Source organism: Aethalodelphis obliquidens, unplaced genomic scaffold (assembly GCF_003676395.1).
Source record: "Aethalodelphis obliquidens isolate GAN/ISIS:26980383/991018 unplaced genomic scaffold, ASM367639v1 scaffold28, whole genome shotgun sequence".
Taxonomy (NCBI): domain Eukaryota; kingdom Metazoa; phylum Chordata; class Mammalia; order Artiodactyla; family Delphinidae; genus Aethalodelphis; species Aethalodelphis obliquidens.
In genome coordinates, this window is record NW_020837972.1 from 18,876,046 (window position 1) to 18,887,260 (window position 11,215).

The window sequence follows — 11,215 nt, forward strand, 5'->3', positions numbered from 1 at the left end:
AGGTGATTCTTAAGCCTTGCTCAATACATGTTTCACACCAATACAGAGGCTCTGGGCACCTGGGGGCTGGGTGACAAGCCCCCAGGGTAGGTAACCACCGTCCTTGTCCCAGCTCTGCACACATGCACAAGGCAATCACTTGGCCTGCATTCCCTTGGAAGTCTCTGATTGCATAAATGTTATTGCAAATCTGGTCTCTGACCTGAGGAGATTCCAGCCGAGGCACTCACAGGGCCCCGAGAGCTTTGAGAAGAACTCCAGTTTGAATTTCTGAAGCCAAACCAAACACTGGACTCGAAAACGTTTTCTTATTATCTCATTCCCTGACTATGGAACAATCACCCCATTGAAAAGCCATGAGCCCGCCCAAGTTTTAAATTAAACCTCTTGAGTTTTCCCTCTGAGAGCAGATAAAAATCCTTCCAGCTTATGTTTTGAGGAAAGAATTTGGTGTGTGTGTGTGTGTGTGTGTGTGTGTGTGTGTGTGTGTGTGCGTGTGCGTATTTCCCCTAAAACTCATTTTCTTTTGTTGGATACTGTGAAGCTCTGTTTAAATATTTTACTTGAGGAAATAATTACGTTTGATGAATGTTGAAATACCCTTCCAGGAGCAAGCCCTGCCTGCTGCCTGGATTCCAGAACGAAGCTCTTTCTGAAAGAAGAGGTGAGGCCCTTTTCCAAGAAGTAAGCCCCCCAGAGTGGTCTTGAAGAGCTTTGCTGACATTGTTCCAAGAGGTATTTATTCTCCACCCATCTATTTATTCGTTGGATGTCAACCACAGGCTCTGAAAATCCACTGTGTATAAAAGCTCAAGTTGCAGTGATGGAGCGAAGAGAGAGAGAAGAGAGTGGGTTTTGTTCCTCGGCGGCGGCAGGAAGAGGCCCGAGCTCTGCCGTGGGCTCCATCATGAACAGCTGGGCGAATGCTGGCCAATTCCTTCCCCTCTCGTCATCTTAGACGCCGCCCCCCGAAAGGAAGGCTAATCACGGGAGCTCCTTTTGTGGAATCGTCATTAGCAAATGCATGGGAAATGCTTCCTGCTGATATGATGTCGAGCAGTCAGTCGACAAACATTTGCCCAGCGCCTACTATGTGCCAGATTCTGTTCTGGGCACCAGGGAGACAGCGGGGAACAAGACAGAAAACATCCCTGCCCTCATGGAGGTGACGTTCTAGAAGGTGGGAGAACTCATCTGTTTCAGACTCTGGGAGTAGTTTCCGATTTCGTTTTGGAAGCTATGCAGGGCTTCGTGTGGTACCTGGTACATAGGTCAACACTTCTCTTTTTCTTTGTTGTAATAAAATAAACGGTAAACCACCAAACACCAGGAGGGGAGGGCCCAGCAACAGTGGGTATACGGGTAGGGTGGGTGGCGATTCTGGGTCTGGAGGTGGCGGCCACTCGGGGGCCCCCATGAAGAGTCCTCAGCCCAGCTGAGACGACACTGACCGCACCACACTGATAACAGTGAGTGAAAAGGCCAGGACCCCCTCTGCCTGCCCTCCACAGCCAGTGGGGAAAAGCCAGCTCTGAAGCCAAGGGCACAACACGGCAACACGGTGGGGGAACCCAGCCTGCCGACAGATCGGGGTATTCCACACATACCCCAAATGTCTGGCTTCTCTGGAAACATCAGAGATTTTGCCATATTGGGGCGCATTCCTGCCCGGCTGTGCTGGGCTGGGGCCTCTGCTCTCCAGGTCACTCCTGTCCCCTCCTTTATGTTCCCACATGGCCTCTGACAGCATCTGAGTTTTCAATCCCTTCTCTAAATGGAGTGGGCAGGAGTTCTGAAGAGGTTACGGGTGGTACTTTAAGTGAAAAGAAGCTTTCTCCATCCTGGTCAGTGCGGGCGTGGGATGGCGTGGTATGAACCCAGGACTGGGAACCAGATAATCAGTGGTTCAAATCCTGGCTCTGCCACTCAGTGGCTGTGTGATCTTGGAAACCTCAGTTTTCTCATCTTGAAAATGGGAAGCTGTGTCCCACTAGGCTATTGCAAGGAATGAATGAACACGAAAGGTCTACTATGCACCAGGCACAGTCAGGGCCGGGGACACAAAGGACTAGACAAGGGGTTGAAACCCAAAACCTACAGAGATCAGACAGGTAACGTAAATGAGTAAAACGGCTTGGGTGTGGGGCAATAGGGACTGGTGGGGAGTGGGGCGACGTGAACAAGAGAGCACCCGCCTTGTTTAAAGGCCAATTCCGGCTACTTGTCCTCATGTCAGAATGTAGGGCCCAAGGTTACCAAATCTTCTGATTTTTTTTTTTTTAACAAAGGCCACAGATCCAGATTTTTAATGTGAAATCTCTTAACTTTATTATCTTTTTTTCACCGTTCCATGCAGCATGTGGGATCTTTGTTCCCCAACCAGGGATCGAACCCGCGTCCCCCTGCAGTGGAAGCACAGAGCCCTAACCACTGGACGGCCAGGGAACTCCTGAAATCCCCTAACTTTAAAATGATGCCAATTAATTTGTTAAAAATGATAAAACTCTATGCAAGGGCAACTAAATCCATTTGTGGACCACCCGTAGGCAACGTCTCGGTGAGAAACATGGGATTTCCGCTCTCGCTGACCGTGCAGCCTGGGCATTACAGGGGGGAAGCCGGCTACGAGGAAAAAATTTCACAATTCTGGATTTACCACTTGCGATCATTCTCTAAAGGGGAAGCACTGAGAGCCGGGAAAGTGCATTCTGAGGAGAAAGGGGAAGTGTCTTGAAGAAGAGATGGTTCTGCTGAGACCTGAAGACTAAGCTGGTGGGGTGAGCGGGGCAGGCGGGCCCAGTGGAGGGAACAGCGTTCAGCAAAGGCTCGGCAGCGGGACTTTAACCTGCCGGCCTAGGGACCTGAAAGGCGTCCAGCACGACACAGACCCCTTGCCAACACAAGGGGTGATTGTTACATCTCTCACCCGCGTGGGAAAAAGGGGCAACCCTTCTAGAGAATTCCGTGCCAAGCTCAGGAATCACCAACCAGAATGCCAGCAAGTGGAGGGTGAATCAGGCTACCCTGGAGACACCCTCCCCGTGGACTGGCTGGGAATCTGAACTGGGGGACCCTCTTCTGGGCCTCTCTGGGCCTGACCTAATCCACCACCCAGGTCTTAGCTCCCAGGCCCTGCCCCGTGCCCCTCTTTCCTGAAGGAGGGAACCTGGACACACTTCAGATTCTTGTGCGATTATATGCTGTTTGGGGCATCTGGGGTGAAGCCTGGCACATTCCAGAAAAAATGGAGTTAGCGGGGGGTTCGGGGGGGAGTTGGTACCCCTTCAGCAGGGACTAGAGGGGAGGAGAGCAGAGGGGGCAGATGGAGACCCACCTGTCTGGGTCTCGTTCTTCTCTGCTGGGTCTGGATCCAGTTTTGAACTTTACCTTTTTCCTGCTCTGGCCTCAGCCTGTTCCAGCTCGCCATGGAGTCCTGGAGAGGTGCTACATGTCAGCGGGAAATTCTTCAGGGTCAGGCTCAAGGTCAAACTGATTTGCATGTGAGCACCTGCTTCAGGCCAGCACTGGGTTTACGGGGAACCAGACAGCAAAGGCTCCAACCTACCTGGAGGTGGGGCCGTTTGGGAGGCAAAGTTCGGGGGACCCCTGGTGCCCCTAAATCCCTTACAACAACTGTCGCATAGAAGCCCAGAACCTCCTCTTCCTGCAGATGCTCCATTCAGAATGTTAACGGCCAGGGCTGGGCATACAGTCAGTGCTCAATAAATGCACAGCCAAAAGCAGATCGTGCTCCACAACACAGGGAACTTGTACACTCTCCAACGACCACTGGGAAGGAAAAATATTAATAAGTTCAACCCTAATCAAATCTGGATAATTTCACTAGAAACCTTTCCATAATTTCATCAGCATTAAAGGATTACAATAGCAACAAATTAAACCAACAGGCATGAATTTAGTTGCTCAAGAGGAAAGTGTAGCTTCATTTAGCAACGGATGCTACCGTTTATTAAGCAATCTAAATTAATTCGATTTTGAGCCACTGTTAAATATACATTAGGATGTATCACCCAGGAGCATAGCTGGCAGGGGAGAGAAGGGAGAGGATGGAAAAGAAGCAAGGCCAACGTGAGCTTTGTGCCTGCACACAGAACGGCGTGTTGATTCTGCCGTTTTGGGCTGGGTGCTCAAAATTGGAGAAGGGAGTGCCATCCGGGATGCCTAGTAGCAAGAATTACAAATTCAGTTCAAGCTGGCTTAAGCCAGGAACGGGATTTCTTATCTCAGTATCTGAAAATGTCAGGGCTTGTCAAGCTTCAGGTACAGCTGAATCCAGGTGCTCCAGGTCACTAGGACTTGGCCTTTCTCTCCTTCTTAGTCTGTTTTCTTCTCTGTAGACTTTACTCTCCATCAAGATAACCACCAGAGCAGCTCCAGATTTTCATTCTACTGGCTTAGCCACCTCGCAGAAAGAGAGCACACCCCAGATCCCAGGTAAATCTCTCACTGACCTGGCCAAGGGCATGAACCACTCTGATGGGCTAGGCTCGGGCCCCTCACTCATCCTTGAGCTGGAGAGGAGAAGAGGATGGTCAGATCCACATAGGGCAGGTGGACGGAAAGCAGCGGAGGGGCAGTTCCCAAAAAAGGAGGAACAGAGGAGCAGTTCCCAGTTTTGAAGATGGAGGAAGCGGCAATGGCCCTTCTAGAATGCAGGCCTCCTCCAGAAGCTGAAAGGGGCAAGGAACAAATTCTCCCCTGAAGCTTCCAGAAGCAACCAGCCCTGCCGACACCATGATTTTAGTCTGCAAGACTCATTTTCGACTTCTGACCTCCAGAATGGTAAGAGAAGAAACATAGACGGTGTTAAGTCACTGAGTTCTTGAGATTTGTCACAGCAGTGAGAAGAAACGAATATGCTTGTGTAAGACCACGCGCTCCCCTTGGGCATGAGGCATCAAACCTACCATGGGGTAGGAGAGACTTCAAAGACAACAGAGCAAAAATATTTTAGGCTGCAACAATTTCAGATCTTCTAGGGTCCACAATGCAAGATGTGTTTGAATGGCTACCCTAAAATACAAGCCGTCAAAGACATCCCAGGCTGCACACAGGCTGTTTGTTTGTGTGTTGTATTGCAGTGTAGTTGATTTACAATGTTGTGTTAGTTTCGGGGGTACAGCAAAGTCAACCAGTTATACATATACATATATTCGCTCTTTTCTGGATTCTTTTCCCATATAGGCCATAACAGAGTATTGAGTAGAGTTCCCTGTGCTATACAGTAGGCCCGTATTAGTTATCTATTTTATATATAGTAGTGTGTATATGTCAATCCCAGTCTCCCAAATTATCCCTCCCCTCTCCTTACCTCCTGGTAACCGTAAGTTTGTTTTCTACATCTGTGACTCTATTTCTGTTTTGTAGACAAGTTCATTTGTACCCTTTTTTCAGAGTCCACATACGAGCAGCACCCTATGATGTTTGTCTTTCTCTGTCTGATTTACCATGCCGGCTGTTTTTAACTGTGTCTTCACAGATCAGGGAACCCACTAGCAGATTCAGCACGATGACAGCCTTGACCGTCAACCCCTGGGGTCTCCTGCTGCGGGGCACATGAGTGACTTGATCGACAGCCCCACCGCTGTGCTCTGGACCCACCCTGAGCCCCACAGGTTCTCCCACCAATGACCCAGCGAGGAAGGGAAATAAAGGTAGGCCCATCCCGGCAGGATGTGGATGCTTCCGATGGGGGACCCTGGCTCCAGGATTCCCCATCAGCCTGCAGAAAAACTTCCTTAGAACTGTGCTGAGGCCTGAGCCCCTCCTGTCTCACTCCGCACGGAGGCCAGAGTTGCATCTCAGCCTGAAGGCTCTCCCGCCTCCTCCTTTTCTCCTAGAGCTGTTTCCCCTAATGATTCACTTGCACATCGAATCTCACCTTGGCATCTTCTTTTTTCTTTGTTGTTTTTTTTTTGCCGTGCCACATGGCTTGCGGGATCTTAGCTCCCCCACCAGGTATCGAACCTGTGCTCACGGCAGTGAAAGCCCAGAGTCCTAACCACTGGACCGCCAGGGAAGTCCCTCATCTCGGCATCTTCTTGAAGGACCCAAACTGACCCAGCACTGTGAGAATTAGAAGAAGAGAACTCCCTGGGTGGATGCATGACAACAATCAGATGCTTCTTCCACGATAAGCAGCTGAGCAAGAAAGCGGAGCACAGCCCGAGGGCACCCCAGTCACCTCTCCAGTGGGCGCCGTTGTGCAGTGCACAACATACACACTGTGCATGGCAGGCTGCGGAAGACCGCTTGGCTGGAAGGGGATTTTGGAGGGCACACTAATGCAGGTGGGCCAGGAAGCTCCCGTCTCACTACGCGGGGCCCCAGGAGAAGCCCAGGCACACCCTGCACACACAGGACCAAACGCTACTCCCCATCTGCCCTTTGGGCTGTGCCCACCACGGGCACCCTAGGAGCTGAGTGAAGACGCTGTTCTCAGCGAGGACCACTCTGGGTGGCCTACGCTGGGTTTTCTAGAACTTTGAATTGCTAGATGGCGTCCTTCATAAAGGTGGATTTCAGCTTCTCTTGAAAACTCAGCTGACCTCATACACAGAGTCCATGTCGTCCACTTGGGCAGTGCCACTTCACAGTGACGTCGCTCTCTGGCCAGGCCCCGCGTATCCCAGCCTGCCACAGGCCCCACGTGGGCCATTCCAACCCCTCTCCTGCCAGGGTTTGCCAAGCCCGTGATCCCACCGACTCGCTGTGTGACCTTGGCCCAGCCGCTGCCCCCCTCTGAGTCCTCACCTATTCCTGCAACCGAGGGGGACAGGCTCTTCTCATCTTCGAGGGCCCTCCAGCTCCGCGCACTGACATCGCTGGGGAAGATGGAGAGGGAGATAAAGAGAAAATAGTTCTGCTTAACTGCCTCATTAAGCTCTCCTTGTTGGAGAGACAGAATTGGAGGAAAGCTTCCTCTGTTTCATTGCTTTCTTGCACCCTACCCAGCTGAATGATGCAGCTGATGCTGGCGGGGGAGGGGCCTGGAGGCAGAGGAGGGTCCTTGGGAAGAGCCAGGACCCGGCCAGCCTCAGGCATGAGGTTCACATCCCCGTCAGGGTTCTATGTGGCCACATGGAGCAGAACCCCCCCGAAGCCATTTTTTCTTTGTTTCTTTCTTTGTTTGGGCCGAGTCGCGCATCTTGCGGGATCTTCGATCCCTGACGACGATGAGGGATCGGACCCGGGCCCCAGCAGTGAAAGCACCGAGTCTTAACCACTGGGCTGCCAGGGAACTCCCTCCCCGACAGCCACTTAAAAGACAGCGGGATTTATATTCCTCCCGTGTGCCAGTGATGATAACAAATGCTACTGTGGAACATGACTTATGCAGGTGCCCAGGGCTGTTCTCAGAGATTAACTCACATTAACCCATGTCGCCCCCAAATTCACATCCACCTGGAACCCAGGAATGTGACCTCCTTTGGAAATAGGGGGTTTGCAGATGTAACCAAGTTCAGATGAGGTCATACCAATCAGGGTGGGCCCTTAGCCAATGACTGGTGTCCTTATAAGAAGAGGGAACTTTGGACACAGACACGCACAGAGGGAAGACAGTTATGTGTTGACAGAGGCAGAAATTGGAGTCATGCATCTACAAGCCAAGCAACATCAAGGACGGCCGGCAACCACCAGAAGCTCAGAGAGGGCCATGGAATAGATTCTCCCCCAGCGACCCCAAGGCAGCCTTGCCGATGCCTTGATTTCAGCCTCCAAAACTGTGAGCGATTAGATTTCAGTTTTCTAAGCCACTAAGTCTGTGGTACTTTGTTGTGGCAGCCCCGGAAATGAATACACTCCAAGAAGTGGGTTCTGTCTTCATCCGCATTTTACAGATGGGAAACTGAGGCACAGAGAGGGTAACTAGGGAAAAGTGGTACAGCCTGTAAGTAGTGGAGTCAGGATTTAAACCCAGCCCATTGGGTTCCACCTCAAAGATTTTCTGCCAGAGAGAGAGGCACGTGCGCAAGTGGACACGCGTCTGTGGGCACAGATGCAGCCAGGAACCTCTACAGGGTCACCTGTGGGGTGCGACAGGGTACACACGGTGCTGACACAGAGGATTTGACCCGAGTCCACAGAAAGCGCCTGTGAAGTGATGACGAACGGGCCACGGGAGCCGAGTCGCCACGGCGTGATCACATGATCACATTACCAGCTCAGTTGGAAGGAGTGTGGCCAGTCTGATGGATGAGATTTAGCAGGTCAGAGCCTTTGCTGATGGCATGATCCCCAACCGACTGTGCGTGGGAGGAAGCCCCAGCACAGGAAGGAATGCCTGGACTGGCGATCAGCAGGGACCATCAGGGGACGGTGCTCAAAGAACGGGACGTCCTCGGAGAGCTGGGGCTTCCCTCCGACGCCACTTCCCTTAGTCTGTCTGAGCCTGGGTTTCTTCCTCTGTGAAACGGGGCCACGGATACGCACAACGTGGATGATCTCACAGACGTTATGTTGAGCGGAAGAAGCTAAACACAAAAAAGCACATTCTAGATGATGCCATTTCTATGAAATTCTGCCAGGAAACTAACCTACGGGGAGAGAGTCAGAATTGTGGTTCACTCAGCAGGGTGGGTGCTACCGACAAGGAAGGGACCCAAAGGAGACTTCTGGGGGCTGGAAATGTTCTGTATCTGGAGCTGGGGGGTTGTTACTTGGGTATATACACACATGGGGAAATTCATCAAGCACCTTAAGATTAGCTCCCTTTACATATATATGTAAATGCATACGTACGTATATTTCATTGGAAGGAGGGAGGGAAGGAGAGGAGAGCGGAGGGGAGGGGAGGACAGGATGGAAGGAAGTTAGTTTTGGGTCACTAATGTCCTAAGTGTTAAATCCTATAAAACGGATTGACCACCTTCGGGGGCTGGTACGACTTTTATTCCCACTTTACAACAAGGCAGTAATTCCGAGGATGCACAGTTGGAACCCGGCAGATGGACCTTTCACCCGCACTCCCCCAAGTACCACATCCTTTTCACCCTATGAATCCTTCCAAATACTGCCCCAGTCCTAGCCAAGAACAGTGTGGTGGGCAAAGCGGAGTTACTCCAATGAAGCTTCATGGCCACAGCCCCCAGATCCTCCCTTGAGCTCCAGGAGAAAAGGAGGTGGTTGGAGGGCAACGAGCCAGGGCCCTTTGTGCTCTCCACCCTGGCAGCACAGTGGCAGAGACTGTCCTAGTTGTCCCCCCAAATCCAATGGCCCCTTCTTCCTGAGTAAGAGAAATGCTGACTTTTAGCTGGGCGCACAGCTGGCGGGAATAAAGCCAACATTTCCAGGCTCCCTTGCAGCTAGGCGTAGCCGAACAATTCAGTCCTGAATCTGAGTCCCCCTAACGCTGAGTTCCCTTATTGAGTTTATGATTAATCTCTCCATGCAAAACCTTATTCCCTTTCTTGTCCCCTCTGACCTCAATCCTGTGTTAACTGAACACCAATCACCCAGAGTCAGATGCTAAAATTGCAATTGTTGATAACATCATTAATGTACTAAAATTGCTCTCTATAGATCTCATCATTAACGTACAAACTCAGGTTGTTTCTCTAGGGCAATGTGAGCTCACAGACCCCTGAGCCGTGGATCATTTGACCAGAAAATCATAAACCAGAGACATCCTGAATCCTGATTAAGAAATGTCACACGATGATGAGTAATCTCAGCCTCCTTTGTTCTTCCTCTTTTAAAAAAAACCCTTAACTCAGACAGCAAGTTGGAGTGGATCTGGGGCTTGTCTCCCACTCCCTTGCTTGGTGCCGTGTAATAAATTCTTACTTTGCTGCAAATTCCCACTCTCAGTATGGCTTCCTGCACCACAGGCACACAGGCATACTGCTCTGTTTCAGTACTGGCCACCAAGATGTAAGTAGAAGCGATATGTTTGATGTCTGGGAAGGATCCTTAAAGGGAAGAGAAATGGTCGTCTTCTGGCCTTCTCCTTTCTACTGGCTGGAATTCAGATGTGATGGCTGGAGCTGCAGCAGCCCTATTAGACCATGAGATGCAAGCCATGACTCCCTCCTGATTTTTTCTTCTGAGAAGTAAACTTCTATCTTGTTTAAACTCCCATTCCGGGGTTCTCTTTCAAATGTTTTCCTAACTCATAATGACAATAAAGTATCCAAGCAGTCACAGGGTTTCAAGGTTTTGGGGGTAGCCTCCAAGTAGCCTTGTTTGGGTTGAAAGGAAGTGATCTTTTTTGAGGGTATTCCTGAGGCCTTAGCACTGATCACAGAGGTGACATTTGGAATGACAGAAGGACCCAACCATGCTTGTATATTTTGGACTTGTGTGTAGAGGCAATGTGATTTAAATACTTCTAACCCATCAAGTGTTACCCGCCATAGGGAAAAATATTTCAAATAGCAAACTGAACTCCAGCAGCTATTACATCATCCCTATTCCAAATTCATTTTCTCAATATCTTGTAAATTGCAAACTATTTCCAACATAGAAAGGGTAAAGTTAATAGCAGTAACAGATTGTCTATCTCCAACCATGCGAATTAAACAGATATTAACACTTTGCCAAATTTGCTGCAGATCTCTCTTTTTACAGAATTAAAAGTTTGCAGATCCAGCTAGAGCCCTCCTCCTCCCACAAACACACACAGCCTCCTCTCCTCCAGCCCCACACCCCAGCCTCCAAACCCAGACTTCTCCTACACAGACTGTCTCCATAAACTATAGGTGGTGTGGTAAAAAAAAAAACCCTTTCTTATTCTAACTATTTAAATTCATTTGCTCATACATAGTTGAAGCCATCACTTTACTACAATTTATGTCAGACTACTGAGCCCATCGGGAGGACGTAGGTCTTTGGGGAAATTTTATTCCACCAATATTGCCCAAAGACATGTGTGCTATTTTATTTTTCTCTAGTCCATGTTGCAGCAAATGTGTAAGTTATTCAAATTAAAAGAAACAGCTGAACTGTGTACCAGCTAAAATTATCCTGCATACCACCAACGGTACGCTACCAGTTGGGAACACAGTCTAACCAGTCCCATGAGAGCTGGAGTCTGTGACCCCACTCTCCTCCGAAGGTCAGCCAAACTAGAATCTTCCAGACACTTCTGATCGTACCCTGTGACAATAAAAATAAAATTTGAGCACCAATCCCCATGATAGGAATATTTCTTAACTTGTAATGTATGCATATGTCCTCTTGTATTACTCAGCCG